Source organism: Mobula birostris, chromosome 10 (genome assembly GCF_030028105.1).
Source record: "Mobula birostris isolate sMobBir1 chromosome 10, sMobBir1.hap1, whole genome shotgun sequence".
Taxonomy (NCBI): domain Eukaryota; kingdom Metazoa; phylum Chordata; class Chondrichthyes; order Myliobatiformes; family Myliobatidae; genus Mobula; species Mobula birostris.
Window position 1 is genome coordinate 81,474,043 of NC_092379.1, and position 16,029 is coordinate 81,490,071.

The following is a 16,029-nucleotide window of genomic DNA, read 5'->3' on the forward strand; positions in this document are numbered from 1 at the left end:
TACTAATAGCCACATTACCTGCTCATTATCACAATCCTGTTACTGGAGCATTCCACTTTCCATATGCAAATTAACTACTCTACTAAATGGAGGCAACGCTTCATATATCGTGTTTATTAACTGTAAAAGATATCAAGTAAATGAAAACGAGAAAATCTGCAGGTGCTGGAAATCTGAGCAACACACACAAAATGCTGGAGGATCTCAACATCAACTATGGGGAAAAAAGCACAGTCAACATTTCAGGCCGAGACCCTTCAGCAGGACTAGGAAAAAAAAGCTGAGGAGTAGATTTAAAATGTGGGGGCAGGGGAGAGAGAAACACCAGGTGATAGGTGAAACTTGGAAGGGGAGGATGAAGTAAAGAGCTGGGAAGTTGATTAGCGCAGGAGACAGAAGAAAGAAAAAGGGGAGGGTGAGGAGCACCAGAGGGGGGAGATGGGCAGGCAAGGCGATAAGGTGAGGGAGGGAAAAGGAGATGGGAAATGGTGAAGGGAATGGGAAGTGGAATTAGAATGACTGGCCACTGGGAGATCCCGCTTTTTCTATCGGAAAGAGCGTAGATGCTCGGCGAAGCAGTCTCCCGATCTACGTTGGGTCTCTTTCCATTTTTTTGTTGCAATGTCGCAGCTCTGATTTACTTAATCAGATCCAATTAGAATAGAGTGACAATCCATTCAAAACTAATGGGGGATACTTCAGCACAATCAAAGCAGAGCTTCATGTAGTTACGTGTGAACATTTTGTTATTGTCACTCTCAAATAATCTTGGCGTAAACCTCATAAACATTCGCGTGGTCAACAATGGTTGTCATGCAGTGGCAACATTACTAGGCTGGTAGCTCAGAACCTGCACTAACAATCAAGAAATGTGAATTCAGATCCAACCATTATATCTGTAAAATTCGGATTCAAGCTACTATTACAGAAAAGCTTAGCAAGTTTATTTAAGAACAATCTACTTATTGAGGTCTCTATGTTACAAATCAAAGGTGGATGTACTGCAATAAGTAATTCTCCCTCAAATCCTTCAAGTTTTTCCACCATATATAAGGCATATGTCAGAATTGTGATTGAATACTCTGCATATGCTTTGATGAGTGTAACTCTAATGATGGTTAAGAAGCTCAACAACATTCAGGACAAAGTAACCTACTTGAATGTCACCCCTTTAGCATTATAAAGATTAATGTATTTCACCACTGAATTACCATGGCTGCAGACTATACCATTGACGAGATGCTCTGCAATTACTCATCCAGGCTACTCTGAAAGCATTTTATAAAGCTACAAATTCTATTGTCAAGAAGAACAGCTACAGTAGGCATATATCAATATAATTATCTGGGACTTCCTTCTGAATCTCATCCTCTCTTCCTTTGGAAATACATCATCTTTCCTTTGTTTTCACTGGATTTCAATCCTGGAACTTCCTATTCAATAGTGATGCAAAAGTACTTTGGACTTCAGTGTCTCGAGATGGTTCCTCATCAATACCTCCTTGTGGGTAATTAGTGATGTGCAATAAATGCTTAATGCATCACTGATGTCTGATATCTTGAAAATAAACAAATACATAAAAGCAAGTTCAAATGGAGTAAGACTTATTCCTGAAACAAATGAATCACAATCACCTGGATGTATTGAAGTCCACAAAGCTGACTGGTGGTATTTCTACTGAATCCCAATTCATTTTAAAGAATCTAATAGCCAAGTCAGCTTTTGATTAATCTGTATGTTCATTTCCATTTAAATCACTTTATTTTGAAAGGTAAGTCCTCTAAGCTGACTTCTCCTAAGTCAAATGAACATTTGCTTTCAGAGAAGCATAAAATAGATTGGCTGATTTTAACAAGAATAAAGTGAATTTTGTTGGTAAAAGGGCTTGGTGATTCAGCTGATTGATGGTGTATTTCTTTTTCCTAATGGATCGTGCTTGAATCTATTTCAAATTGAGGGTAAGAATGATTCTTCTTGCCAATCAAATGAAGAACCCAATCAGTTTTAATGGGCTATGCCTCACCAAATATTATTGTTCATTTCCTGACCCAAAATGCAAAATTGATTCTATTCACTTGGCATATTTTACTTGGAAACACAAATACCATATGACTGCGTTTTAAAGGGTAGTGCTGTTGACTCATTCCACTCGTGTAGGTGATATTTGTTTAAAAACAAGTCTTGTTTTTGAAAAATTCGAATTGACCTCTGCTATGAAACAGGAACAAATTGTGAATAAATGTGTAAGAATTGGATATTGCCCATATTTAGTGTAATAAATAAGCTATGATTTTAGCACAAACTTAGGATAATAACACAAGCAGGGATCCGAACCACTGATCTCTGAGGATAATTATATCAACCGTGGGATCAGAAGATACAGAATCATTGTGTGTAGAGTTAGAGATCTGCAAGGATATAAAGACATTGATGGGAGTTATATAAAGGCCTCTGAACAGTAGGCAGGATGTGGGTTACAAATTACACCAGGAGACAGAAAATGCATGTCAAAAAGGCAATGTCAAAAAGGATAGTCATGGAGGATTTCAATTTGCAGGAAGGTTGGGAAAATCTGTTTGGTGCTGATTTCAGATCCCAGGAGAGAATTTGTAGAATGCCTACAAGGTGGCTTTTTAGAGCAGCTTGTGGTTGAGCCCATTGGATGATCAGTGATTCTAGATTGGGTATTGTGTAATGAACTGCAGTTTAGGGAGCTGCAGGCAGAGGAACACAAAGGCAGAGAGGCAGTGTTCATAATATAATTGAATTCGCCCTGTAATTTGATAAGGAGAAGCTAAAGTCAGATAAATTACTATTACAGAAGTAGTAGAGCAAAAATTAGTGGGAAGTTCGAGGATTGGGAAACTTTAAAAAACTGCAAAAGGCAACTAAAAAGACTGAGGGGAAAAAAAGAAATATGAAGGAAAGCCAGTCAATAATATCAAAGACGATAACAAAAGGTTTTTTAAAATATTGGACCACTAGAAATGACATGGGAAAGGTAGTAATGGGGGACAATGAAATGCTGACAAACCGAATAAGTATTTTGCATTAGCCTTCACTGTAGAAAACATCAGCAGTATGTCAGAACTTCGAAAGTGTCACAGGGCAGAAATGAGTACAATGGCTACTATTAGGGAGAAGATGCTTAGGAAATTGAAAGGTCTGAAGGTAGATATGTCACTTTAACCAGATGGACAACACCCCAGGATTTGAAAGAGGTAACTGAAGAGATTGTGGAGGCATAAGTAATGATCTTTCAAGAATCAATAGATTCTGGCTTGATTTTGGAGGACTGGAAAATTGCAAATGTCACACCACTCTTCAAGAAGTGAGGGAGGCAGAAGGAAAGAAATTATATGCCAGTTAGTCTGACCTCAGTAGTTGGTAAGGTGTTGAAGTCGATTATTAAGGATGAGGTCTGGGGGTACATGGTAAAATAGGCCAAAGTCAACATGGTTCCACTAAAGGGAACTCTTGCCTGACAAATCTGTTGGAATTCTTTGAGGAAGTAACAAGCAGGATAGACAAAGGAGAATCAGTGAATATTATATACCTGGGTTTTCAGAAAGCTTTTGACAAGGTGCCGCTCACAAGGTTGCTTAGCAAGATAAGAGTCTATGATATTACAGGGAAGATACTATCATGAATAGAGCACTGGCTGATTGACAGGAGGCAAAAAGTGGGAATAAAAGGAGCCTTTTCTGATTGGCTGCCAGTTATTAGCGGTATTCCATAGGAAGTAGTCTTGAGACTACCTGCCATGGCCATACTAACCAGGGGACACCAATTCATAATAATCACATCTTCCAATACTTGGTGTTCTACGCTGATGTAATTTACAGTATGTGCTCATCTGGATACTTCTTAAATACCATCAGAGACACTGCTTCCACTTTTCTTTCCAGCAGTGAATTCCAAGTGCTGTCTGAGTGAAAAGGGACCTCTCAGATGTCCCCTTATATCTCTTAATTTTGCCCTAAATCTATGTCTTCTGGTTTTTTTTCACCCTGGAAGAGGGCTATGTTTCCTGTTGCATACTCTATTAGTCATAGTCTTACATACCACAATCATGTCCTCTCTTAATTTCCACTTTTAAGGGGAAAAAGACTTCATCTCTCTAGTCTATCCTAATAACTAAAGTAGTTCATCCCAGGAAACATCCTGATGATTTCATTTGCCTTCTCTCCAATGTTAATGCACCTTTCCTGAAGTGACCAGAACTGCATATTGTACTCAAGATAGATCTGACCAATGTTTGGAAAGTTGGTACAAATCATGGTTACATGATTTTGTACTTAATGGCTCAACAAATGAAGGTCAGTGTCCATCGTGCCTACTAACCCACATTATATTCCTACACTGCCACCTTCAGGATTTTCAGACTAGCACGACAAATCCTTCTGTCCTCAATACTCCCTTGGACCAATATTCCTGGTGTATCTCCTGACCTTGTTAATATTCTCAAAGGACATCATTTTAGTATTATCTGGATTAAATTCCATCTGTCAGCTGACAACCATCTTCACCAGCAAACCTATATTCCTCCGTAATCCCGGACTAACATCCACATTGTAAATAATTCCACCAAACTTTGTGACATCTGTAAACTTGCTGAAAATATATTGCACATCCATATCCAAATTATTCATGTATATAACAATCTTCAAGGGTCCAAGTATAGATTCCTGTATAAACCCCTAATCCCAGACAACCGATCCTAATGTCTCCTACTGCCAAGACTATTTTAGACGTGATTTTCCAACTTGCCCTGGATCCTATAGGCATTAAACCTTAGTTGGTTCTAGATATATGCTCTAGTTAAACATTGAAAAGCAAGATTGATAGACTGTTACCTCTGTAATGTAACGCTGAAACTAACATTCATATCATTTGCAAGGGGTTATAATTTCAGTGAAGAGAAGAAAGCTAGTGAATCTTCTTTCCCTGACATGTGACCATTTTTTTGGATACTCTTTGCATTTCCTGGCATGTAACTCATGAGGACATACTGAACGAATACAATGGTGAAAGTGGAGATTTTTCTTTATCATATTCTGTAAAATATTAGATTAAACCATTGTCACTATGCTGCAGGTGGGTACCTAATCAAGCAAGTGATGAATTATCATTGTACACAAGCAGGTCTACACCCAATGACGCTTGTGCCAGCTTCTTGACTTTGTCCTGCTGCTTTCAACCAATTTCCTTTAAAATGTTGCAAAGAATTTGCTCTCAGCCAGAGCATTCCAGATTTTATAGCCAGAGGCTTAAAAAAGCTTTTATAGTCTAGACCTTTTTTTCCCTTGCATTAATGCTATCTATGTTTCCTGATGCATCATTTAACGTTATGAACACCATTGTTGAAGCTCAGTCTTAAAGTTTCTCTACCTTTTCCTTGTGCAGCCTTGCCACCCATCTGAATTATGTCATCCGTAGCAGAATGCTAGTATTCTCCTCTATACTGTCTTCAGGTACCGTATTCAAATGGCTAACACTACTAATCCACATCTGCCCACAGCCTAGGACCCTTCCCCTGGATTGTCATTAGCTGCCTTTTCAAAATCACTGAACTAAGTAATAGTTTGTTTTGTTGTCCATATTTCCATATTATTCCTACATTTCTTTCCAATATAGTAGGGGATGATTCAACCCATCAAGTCTATGGTGGGTCACAGGGCAATCACTTCCTTCCACAAATTGTCATGTTATCAAATAACAGATTGTGGAACCAGAGGTTAAATGCTACTTAAGGACAATGACATAGGTAACTACAAGAAAACTACAGGCAAGTTCAGTTTCCAGGCAAGAATCCCTTCAGAATACTTTCTCTTAACAATGCTTTTGTATATGGATTGAATTACATGATAATTATCGCAACTGATGAGTGTGGCTAAATCTTGCAAAGCAACTGTGCAGTCTGTTTTATGTTCAATATTTCAATTCCAATATGTGTGTTTCTAATGTAATACTCAATAACCCACTATTTTCATTGCCTTTTCCAGTGGATATTGTCATTTTCATGTATTAATTTTGCTTAAGAAATTTGCTGATGCTTTCAGAATAGCATGACATTAAACGGTACATTTTCACTTCATGTGTCCACATAAGAAGCTTGCATTTGACACCCTCAGTTTATCCCAAAATGAATTACAGCCAACAAATTACCTTGGTAACTGTAGTAATATAGAAAGCATTTGTGACAGGGTGATACCTGGGTAGTAAATGCAAGGCCATATTTCAAGAAATGAATGAATATAACTGATTTTATGATGTAATAATTTTATCCAAATCCTTGCAGATATAGTGAACAAGTTTTGACGTTAATGGTGTTATAAATTAATTCTGCTGAAATAAAATCAAGAACACTTCCCTCTCAGGTGTGAAGTGAAATATAAATTCTTTGCATTATATAATGTTCCACTATAACATCAAACTGTATTGTGAAGAGATTAAGCAATTTTTCCTTCTTTACATTTTATAATAGGTTATTCCAAATGTATATGATATTGCAGGTTTATTGTTATTTGATTGTTATGTTGTCTAATAATCAGAGTCTGAGACAAAGGGATATAAGTTCAAGTTTCAACGTGCCATTCAATTGAATCATCTGGAATTTAAAAAAAACAAAATACTGTTATTAATAAAAATAGATTCTGAATTAAAATCCATCTGCATCAGCTTGATTCTGCCAACCTTAATCTGGTCTCATAAATATGTGACAAAAGCAGTAAGTGTCAGAATCACTCGGTAGATCCAGAGCTTTTGGGAGTCATAAAGTGACTTATTTTGCCCAGTATATTCCTGCTTGTTTCTATTAACAGTTGAGTCGCTCTCAAAGAATGTTAATGGTGTAGCATTTCAGCTCTTAAATACCGAGAGGAGGTGGTTGGAGTCTCCCATGTTGGAGCCAGCAGTTGCCTGACTTCTGCGGCATGCAACCGTTCTTTCACCAGGTCTCGCTGCAAGTGGACATAGCTTACTCCATTCTCTGAGCAAAAACTGAAAACATTGTAAACACTCATTAAGGCAGAATTTGTGGAAAGTGAGTGGAACTGTTCAGATTTTACATTTTTTGCCAGATCTAGAACAGAGAGAAAAAAAATTAGAGAGAATGTACAAACTTACATTCTCTTTTCCCCAATTCAGAAAAAGGATTGCTGTACTGAAGCATTAACTACTTCAATTCCTTTAGCCGATGTCTGACCTGATGAGTGGATCCATCATATTCTGCTTTTATTTCAGATTTCCTTTTTGTTTGAATAGTTATACTTGATATTGAATTCAGTTCATTGAAACTACATTATCAAACATTATTTATCTGACTAGCTTTAAAACAAAGCTCTTGATATTGTCTCCCCTCTTATTTTTGCTCCTGCCTGTTAATCTCCTATCACCCAGTTGTCAGCAGCGGCTGACCCCGTAGTATTGCCTAACTGATTAATGCATCATTCAGTCAAAACTCTCACTTCACAATATTGTGGAAAATTTTAATGGGGGTGTACAGGACAAGTTTCTTTACAGAGAGAATGGTAATTGCCTAGAATGTGCCCTTCACCTAGGAGTAGTAGTAGTAGCAGAAACAAGAGTGACAATTAAGAGACTTTTAGATAAGCACATGAATATGCCCCAGGGAATGGAGGGATCTGGATCATGTGCAGGCAAAAGAGTAGAGTTTAAATTAGAACTAATTCTCAGAACAGGCATCATGGGTGGAAGGACCTCTCCGTGTGTAGTACTGTTCTATGTTCTGTGAGAGGCACAGACAAAGTAGATAGTCAACATCTTTCTTCCAGTGCTAGGGGAATTAAAAACAGGAGGGCACAAGTTTTATGTCAGGGAATGAACTTCTATTAAAGAAGATCTGAAGGGTAAGATTTTTACACAGAGGGGGTTAATATCTGGAATGTGCTGCTAGAGGAAGTGGTGGACTAACAACATACAATAGGCACTTAGACTGACACTTAAATAGGCAAAGCGAGATTTAGTTTTAACATGGACAAACGGGATAAGTGTAGATGGATGTGGTGGGGGGTGAAGGGAGTGCTTCTGTGCTGTACACGTTTGTGACTCTAAGGACAGTTTGGTGACAAGCAGTGTTACATAAATCACCCCTTGTAATAATGATCAGGGAGGCACAGAGAGAATCTGTAATTACCCACAAGTGCCTTTATTATCTTAGTGGAAGAACATGTGAACTTACACAATTGAATACCTGTGTGCACAACTACTAAGTTTTCATGACCCTCCATGAACCGTCAAAGAATAGAAAAGATAAAACCTGTTAAAAAGGAGTTTCTGCTGGCCTCGTAATTCTGTTTCGATTTTCCATGTCTGTGGGTCACAATGATGAATCATAATTCTGTTTCGATTCTCCATGTCTGTGGGTCACAATGATGAATCTCCTACAGAGCCATCTTTGCCAGCACACTCAATACATTTACTTTTATATTAATTTCTTACCAATTCAAATATTGCATTTCAAGTGTCATTGGCCATAGGTCACCTGTTTGACTGTTAGCACCTTTTTCAGTGAGTCTGCTCCAAACTAATATCCACTTATTGCCCTCTTACCAGCAAGTGACAACTGGTAATGTATGGCTCTTTGTTCTCAATCAGCAACCAGCTTGAGTCTCTCAGGGCAGGCACAGAACCCAGCAGACACAGACCAGCATGTTGTATTCTATCAAAGAACATCTCACAAATAACTTTTTATTTAGAAATAATTCCAAATTCAGCAGATTACCTGGAGCATCTTTTTATCGACTTTAAAATACTGATCAAACCAAGCAACCTCATCTTACAGAATGGAGTACACAGAATCTCTTCATAAAATGAGAGACTCCATCTCCTTCCTCATGGTAAGAGCGAAGACAATTGGTCTGTCAGCTTTCACTGTTCTTGATTCCTCCAAATTCATTGTTTTGTAGACTGTAGTTCTTTTGGTCAACAGCAGGTTAGCAGATTTAATAATTTAAGAACACAACAAAGATGAAATGAGACACAATATTGGCATCTACAGTCTAGAACAGCATAAGAAACATAAAAATGTGTTCAACCATGTGCAGGCAAAAGTACTGTACATTCTGATGAAGGAATAAGAGAGCGTAAGCGGAGCCACACATGACTTGTACAGTATAGACAGTAGATGAGTTTGTGATAAGATAGAATTTAATGGTTCTGAAAAACTGTTCAAAACAAAAATAATTATGAAAGCAAAGAAAAATTATGACATTTTGTTCTGAACATAAAACACAACAGTAGCATACTTTTAGACTTATCACTCGAAGTAATTAGAAGGTCATGATGAAAACATTCTCACCAAAGCCATATAGATGGTGCCACACATAGCAACAGGGACGCTGCAGAAATATTAAATAGTTATTTCACGTCAAATGGAAAAGTGGATATGACATTAGATGATGAGTAATGAGACAAGTGCACTTAAAGTGAAAAAAATATTAAATAAGTAAATGGAACTGAAAGAGTATAAAATTCTTAGTTCGGATTGAATGTATTCACACATTTCAAAAGAACCTGCAGAAGAGGTAGCAGCAACATTAGCTCATAGATTTCACCATTTGTTACATACGGTAGTGACAAAAGTGTTATTTTCCTTATTACTGATTTCTTATTCAGTGAGAAGAACAGTAATGGAATTTTTAATATGGGAAAGAAATAAAATGTGACCATGGATTTCAAAGGAAAATAGTTTTGAGCAGCATTGTTGAATATTCCTGAAGAGGTTAAAAAAAGAAAAGTTTGGATGTATTTTATCTAGATTCTCCAATAGCCTTTGACAGATTTGGCCGTGATACATGAATGAGTAAGGTTAGAGAATCCTCAGCAGAATGGATTGCAAGCATGCTTCCAGGACAAAAGCAAACGTCAGGAATAAATGGTACTTGTTTACATTAGTGATTTGTGGCAGCCCACAGGGATCATTGCTTAGGGCTTCTATTATTCATTGTAAACACTAACAATTTAGGCGTTGGAATCAAAAAACACAATTTTAATATTTGCTGATGAGGACAAATTGGGGTCAATTGGGAGCATTGTGATTTAGCTTGGGTGGCACAGTAGTTGCTTTGTGCTGATATTTCACAAATCGGTGACCTGCATTTGCCTCTGACCTCTGTGGAACGTATACATTCTCCCTGGCAATGCATGAGTTTCCTCTGGGTACTCTGATTTCCACCTACGTTCCAAGACGTATAGGTTGACAGATGAATGTGATAATGTAACTTGGAGGTAAATTGTCGACTCTGAGGGAGGTTGGTGGGAATGTGAGGAGCACAAAATAGGAATAGGGCAAATGGGCATGAATTAGGTGAACTTCATGATGCCAAAGAACTATAATTGCAACAAACTACAGAGGATCCCAATATATCATTTGGACTTGGGAAATAATTGATAAATGATCTTAAATCAAAACATAAGTAAATTAGGAAACAACTTATTACGCATGTTGTGTGAATCCAGGTCAGACTAAAGATTAAAAGATTCCGGACTACAACATAGGCTAACTACACCATAAAAACAGGCCAAAGCAAATGAAGGTTTATTTTCAGAGCTATAAAAGGGAAAACTTGAAAGTTAATGCAAAATCTTTCCTGTTTGCATTCAAGTGATGTGTAAAATCATGGACCTTGTTTTACAACAATTAAGATGAGGAAGAAATATAATGAGTTCAACATACAACAGAATTACGTCAACAGAAGGATTCCATGTTCTCTTGTGAAAAAGAAGGCTGATGGGTGACCAAACAGAACTCTTTAAAATAATGACCTAATATGGAATATATCTGAATTACAGATTGCTTGCTGACTTGAGGAAAAATAGGGTGGATAAATCCTCAGGGACTGACAAGGTATCCCCTGGTACATTGTGGAAGACCAATGCAGGATTAACAGGGGCCCTGGTAGCAGTATTTAAAATGACCTTAGCCACTGATGAGGTGCTGGAGAACTGGAGGATAACTAATTTTGTTCCATTGTTCAGGAAAGGCTCTAAGAATAAACAAAAGAATTAGGCTGGTGAGTTTATGTCAGTACTGGGTGAATTATCAGAAGGTATTCTATGGGACAGAGTATGTAAGTATTTGGTTAGGCAGGGCCTAATATGAGATAGTCAACAGGTTTTGTGCATGGTAAGTCTTGTCTAACCAGTTTTAAAAAGTTTTTCATGGAGTTTACCAGGAAAGCTGAAGAAGGAAAGGCAGTGAGCATTGCCAACACGGACTCTACCAAGGTCTCTGTCAAAGTCCCACAAGGGAAGCTGGTCCAGAAAGTTCAGTCTCTTGGCATTCAGGATGAAGAAGTAAATTTGATACAATATGGCTTAGCGGGAGAAGCCAGTGAGTGATAGTAGACAGTTGTCTCTCTGACTGGAGGCCTGTGTCTAGTAGTGTGACACAGGAATCAGAGCTAAGTCTGCTGTTGTTTGTCAATAATCTCAATGATTTGGATGATGATGTGGCAAACTGAACCAGCAGATTTGTGGGTGACACCAAGTTTGGGGGTATAGAGGGGAGTGAGGAAGACTATCTCCCTTGCTGTGGAATCGGGACTTGTAGGAAAAATGGGCTGAAAATGGCAGATAAAATGTAAGGCAGACAAATGTGACATGTTGCACTTTGGAAGGACATACCAGTGCAGGACTTACACAGTGAACGGTAGGGAACTATGGAGTGTGGTAAAATTGAGGCGTCTGGGTATACAAACCATAATTCCTTGTAAGTAGTGTCACAGGTTGATGGGGTCATAAAGAAAGCTTTTGACTCATTGGCCTTCATAAATCTAAGTACTGAGTATAGGACTTAAGATGTTATATTCAAGTTCCAGGGTGAGGCCAAATATGGCATACTGTGTGCTTTTCTGGTCACCTTCCTGCAAGAAACCCGTCAATAAGATTGAAGCAGTGGATGCAGGTTTGATTGCAACACTTAAGAAAAGTTTAGATAAGAAAATGGATGGCAAGGATATGGAAGATTATGGTCCAAGTCTGGTCCAATGGGAATATCTGTTCGGCATAGACTAGATGAGCCAAAATACCTGCTTTTGTGCTGACATGTTCTATGACTCTATAACTCTAATAAAGAATTACCCAATTTATACTTGAATAGATAAGCCCTACGCAATTCAAGCTTATAAATAACTTCATGCCATTCATGAGTTTAAATGCAAATTCTCTATCTGTGATTCTGCTGGACTGAAGTTTGCACAGTTGCAGTGCAATTCATTGCAACTTTCTATTTTTTCACATTTAACCGCATCTGCTGTTATTGGAAGTTTTTGTTTGTTTGACTTTTTAACAGAAGCAACTGCTGACATATAATGCAGAGTAAGTCGAACAAATTGGATCCCACCAATGGATGATGGTGTGAATGGATGAAATTAGATTCCCACGCTTGCCAGTAGGTTCACATGACTGACAGCTATTTGAAAATAGGAAGATTCATCCCCCAATTATTGGTTTATGACTGAACAAAACTGTAATATATCATCAGTATCACTAGAGTGCATTTAAGTCAGGATAAATTATCCTAATATGTTAAAGTAATGATAATGACAACTGATAGAGATTGCAAATAAACAAAACAATTTTTTAATAACTTGGCATTAGCTGTAAAATTTGATCAAAGACAACAAAGAATTATTATAACAGAGCAGGTGAGTCCAAAATAACCACTAAAAAAAAAGAATCTGATCCAGTGGCCTTCTATAATGCAATCACGTATCTGGGTGGTAAAATCTCCAAAATCACAACCATGAGAAGATGTTTAGATGCTGGAAATCCAAGCAACACACACAAAATGCTGGAGGAACTTAGCAGGCCAGGCAGCATCTATGGAAAAGAGTAAACAGTCGATGTTTTAGGTTAAGAACTTTTATCAGGACTGGATAAAAGATGAGAACTCAGAGTAAGAAGGTGGAGGGAGGGAAGGAAGAAGTGATAGGAAAAATCAGGAGAGGGAGAGGGATGGGGTAAAGAACTGGGAAATTGATTGGTGAAAGAGATGAAGGGCTGGAGAAGGGGGTATCTGATAGGAGAGGTAGAAGATCATGGAAGAAAAGGAGGAGGAGGAGCACCAAAGAGAGATGATGGGCATTTATGGAGGTCAGGTGAGAGAGGGAACGAGAAATAGAGAATGGTGAAGGAAGTTGGAGAAATCGAAAGTTCATGCCATCAGGTTGGAGGCTACCCAGACAAAATACAAGGTGCTGCTCCTTCAACTTAAGTCTGGCCTCATCGCTGCATCAGAGAAGGCCATGGACTAACATTTCAGAATGGGAATAGAAAGCAGAATTGAAATAGGCGGCTACCAAAAATCCTGCTTTTTCTGGTGGATGGAGCATAAATGTTTGGCGAAGTGGTCTCCCAATCTACATTGGGCCTCACTGATATACAGGAGGCTACATTGGGAACACCGGATGCAGATGATCCCAACAGACTCACAGGTGAAGTGTCACCTTTCCTGGAAGGACTGTTTGGGGACCTGAATGGCAGTGAGGGAGGAGGTGCAGGGGCAGGTATGGCACTTATTCCAGTTGCAAAGATAAGGAACAAGGTGGAGATCAGGGGGAGGGACAAGCAGATAAAGGAGGCTTTTTTTAGATTATGAAGACACGTAGTCCCCTTTTATTGTCATTTAGTAATGCATGCATTAAGAAATGATTCATTATTTCCTCCGGTGTGATATCACAAAACACAGGACAAACCAAGACTGAAAAAACTGACAAAACCACATAATTATACATATAGCTACAAACAGTGTAACAATGCCATAACTTGATGAAGAAAGTCCGTGAGCACAGTAAAGTTCAAAGTTTCTCAAATGTCCCACATCTCACGCAGACGGGAGAAGGAAGAAAAACTCTCCCTACCGTGCCGACTACAATCCGACTCTGAGTCATCCGAAAGCTTCGAGCTCTGATCAGCTCTCTGACACCGAGTACTGAGTGGCATCTCTGCTGAACGATTCGACCTCCTTCTCGGTCGCCAAAATCAGGCAAGGCCGGCGATTTTGAGGCCTATCCTCCAAAAGATTCTTCCACCACACAGTAACGACAACAGTGGACAGGCATTTCAGAAATTTCTCCAGATGTTCCTCTGTGCTTTCGCGTCCATTCTCCATCAAATCAGAATTGTCCACAGCCCCTATTTAACAGATACGACATCATTGCACAGGGAGTGGAATACTGGGGGGGAGGGTAAGATGTGTTTGGTGGTGGGCTCCTGTTGGAGATAGCGGAAGTTACGGAGAATTATGTGCTGGACACAGAGGCTAGTGGTGTGGTTGGTGAGCGCAAGAGGAACCCTACCCCTGGTGTGGTGGCGGTAGACGTGTGCAAAATGGAAGAGTTGTGGGTGAAGGGAGTGTTGATGGTGGAGGGAGGAGAGGCTTTTTCACTGAAGAAGCAGAATATCTCATTAGTTCAGGAAAGAAAAGCTTCAACCTGAGAGCAGATGTAGCAGAGATGGAGGAACTAAGAAAAGGGGAAGCCCTTGTTACAAACAACAGGGTGGGGAGAAGTATAGTCCAGGTAGATCTAAGAATCAGTGCATTTATAAAAGATATCAGTAGATAGACTGGCTCCAGAGATAGAGACAGAGAGATTGAGAAATAAGAGGAAAGTGTTGGAAATGGACCAACTAAATTTGAGAGCATCGTAGTAGTTGGAGACAAAGTTGATGAAGTTGATGAGCTCAGACTGGGTGCTGGAAGCAAGACCAATGCAATTATCAATGTAGAGTACGAAGAGTTGGGGCCTGGAAAATAGACTGCTCCACATAGCCAACAAAAAGGCATGCATAGCTGGGACCAATGCGAGTCCCCAATGGCTAAACCAAACAGAAAAACCGTGGCAGACAAGGATAGTCAATGCTAATGTAAAAAGTTAAAGCTAATGTAAAAACAAAAGAGAGGGCATACAACAAAGCAAAAATTAGCGGGAAGGTAGAGGATTGGAAAGCTTTTAAAAACCTACAGAGAGCAACTAAAAGAATCATTAGGAGGGAAAAGATTAAATATGAAAGCAAGAATGTAAACAATATCAAAGTGGATAGTAAAAGCTTTTTCAAGTAGGTAAAAATAAAAGAGAGATGAATGTGAATATAGGACCGCTAGAAAATGATGCCAGAGAAATAATTATGCGGGACAAGGAGATAGCAGATGAATATTTTGTATCATATAAATGAGCATCAGTCTTCACTGCAAAAAATACTAGTAGCATGCCAGATGTTGAAGGGTGTGAGGGAAGAGAAGTGACTGCAGTTACTATTACAACGGAGAAGGTGTTCAAAAGCTAAAAGACCTAAAGGTACGTTAGTCACCAAGACCAGATGAACTGCACACTAGGGTTCTGAAAGAGTAGCATTAGAGATTGTGGAGGCATTAGTAATGATCTTTCAAAAATCATTGGACTCTGTCATTTTTCCAGAGGACTGGAAAATTGCAAATGTCAGTCCACTCTTTAAGAAAGGAGGAAGGTCACAGAAAGGAAATTATAGACCAGTTAGCCTGACCTCAGTGGTTGGTAAGATATTGAAGTCAATTGTTAAGGATGAAGTTATGGAGTACTTGGTGACACAGGATAAGACAGGACAAAGTCAGCATGGTTTCCTTAAGTATTATGAACACTTCTGGGCTCCTTATCTAAGAAAAGATATGCTGGCATTGGAGATAGTTCAAAGGCGGTTCACAAGGATGATTCTGGGAATGAAAGGGTTATCATATGAGGAACATTTGATAGCTCTGGGTCTGTACTCACTGGAATTTGGAAGGATGAAGAAGGATGTTGAAAAGCCTAGAGTAGATGTGGATAGGATGTTTCCCATGATGGGGAGTCTAGGACAAGAGGGCACAGCTTCAGGTTAGAGGGGCATCCATTTAAAACAGAGATGAGGAGAAATTTCTTCATGCAGATGATGGTGAATTTGTGGAATTTATTATCACAGGCAACTGTGGAGGTCAGGTCTTTAGGTATATTGAAGGCAGAACTTGATAGTTTCTTGATTGGACATGGC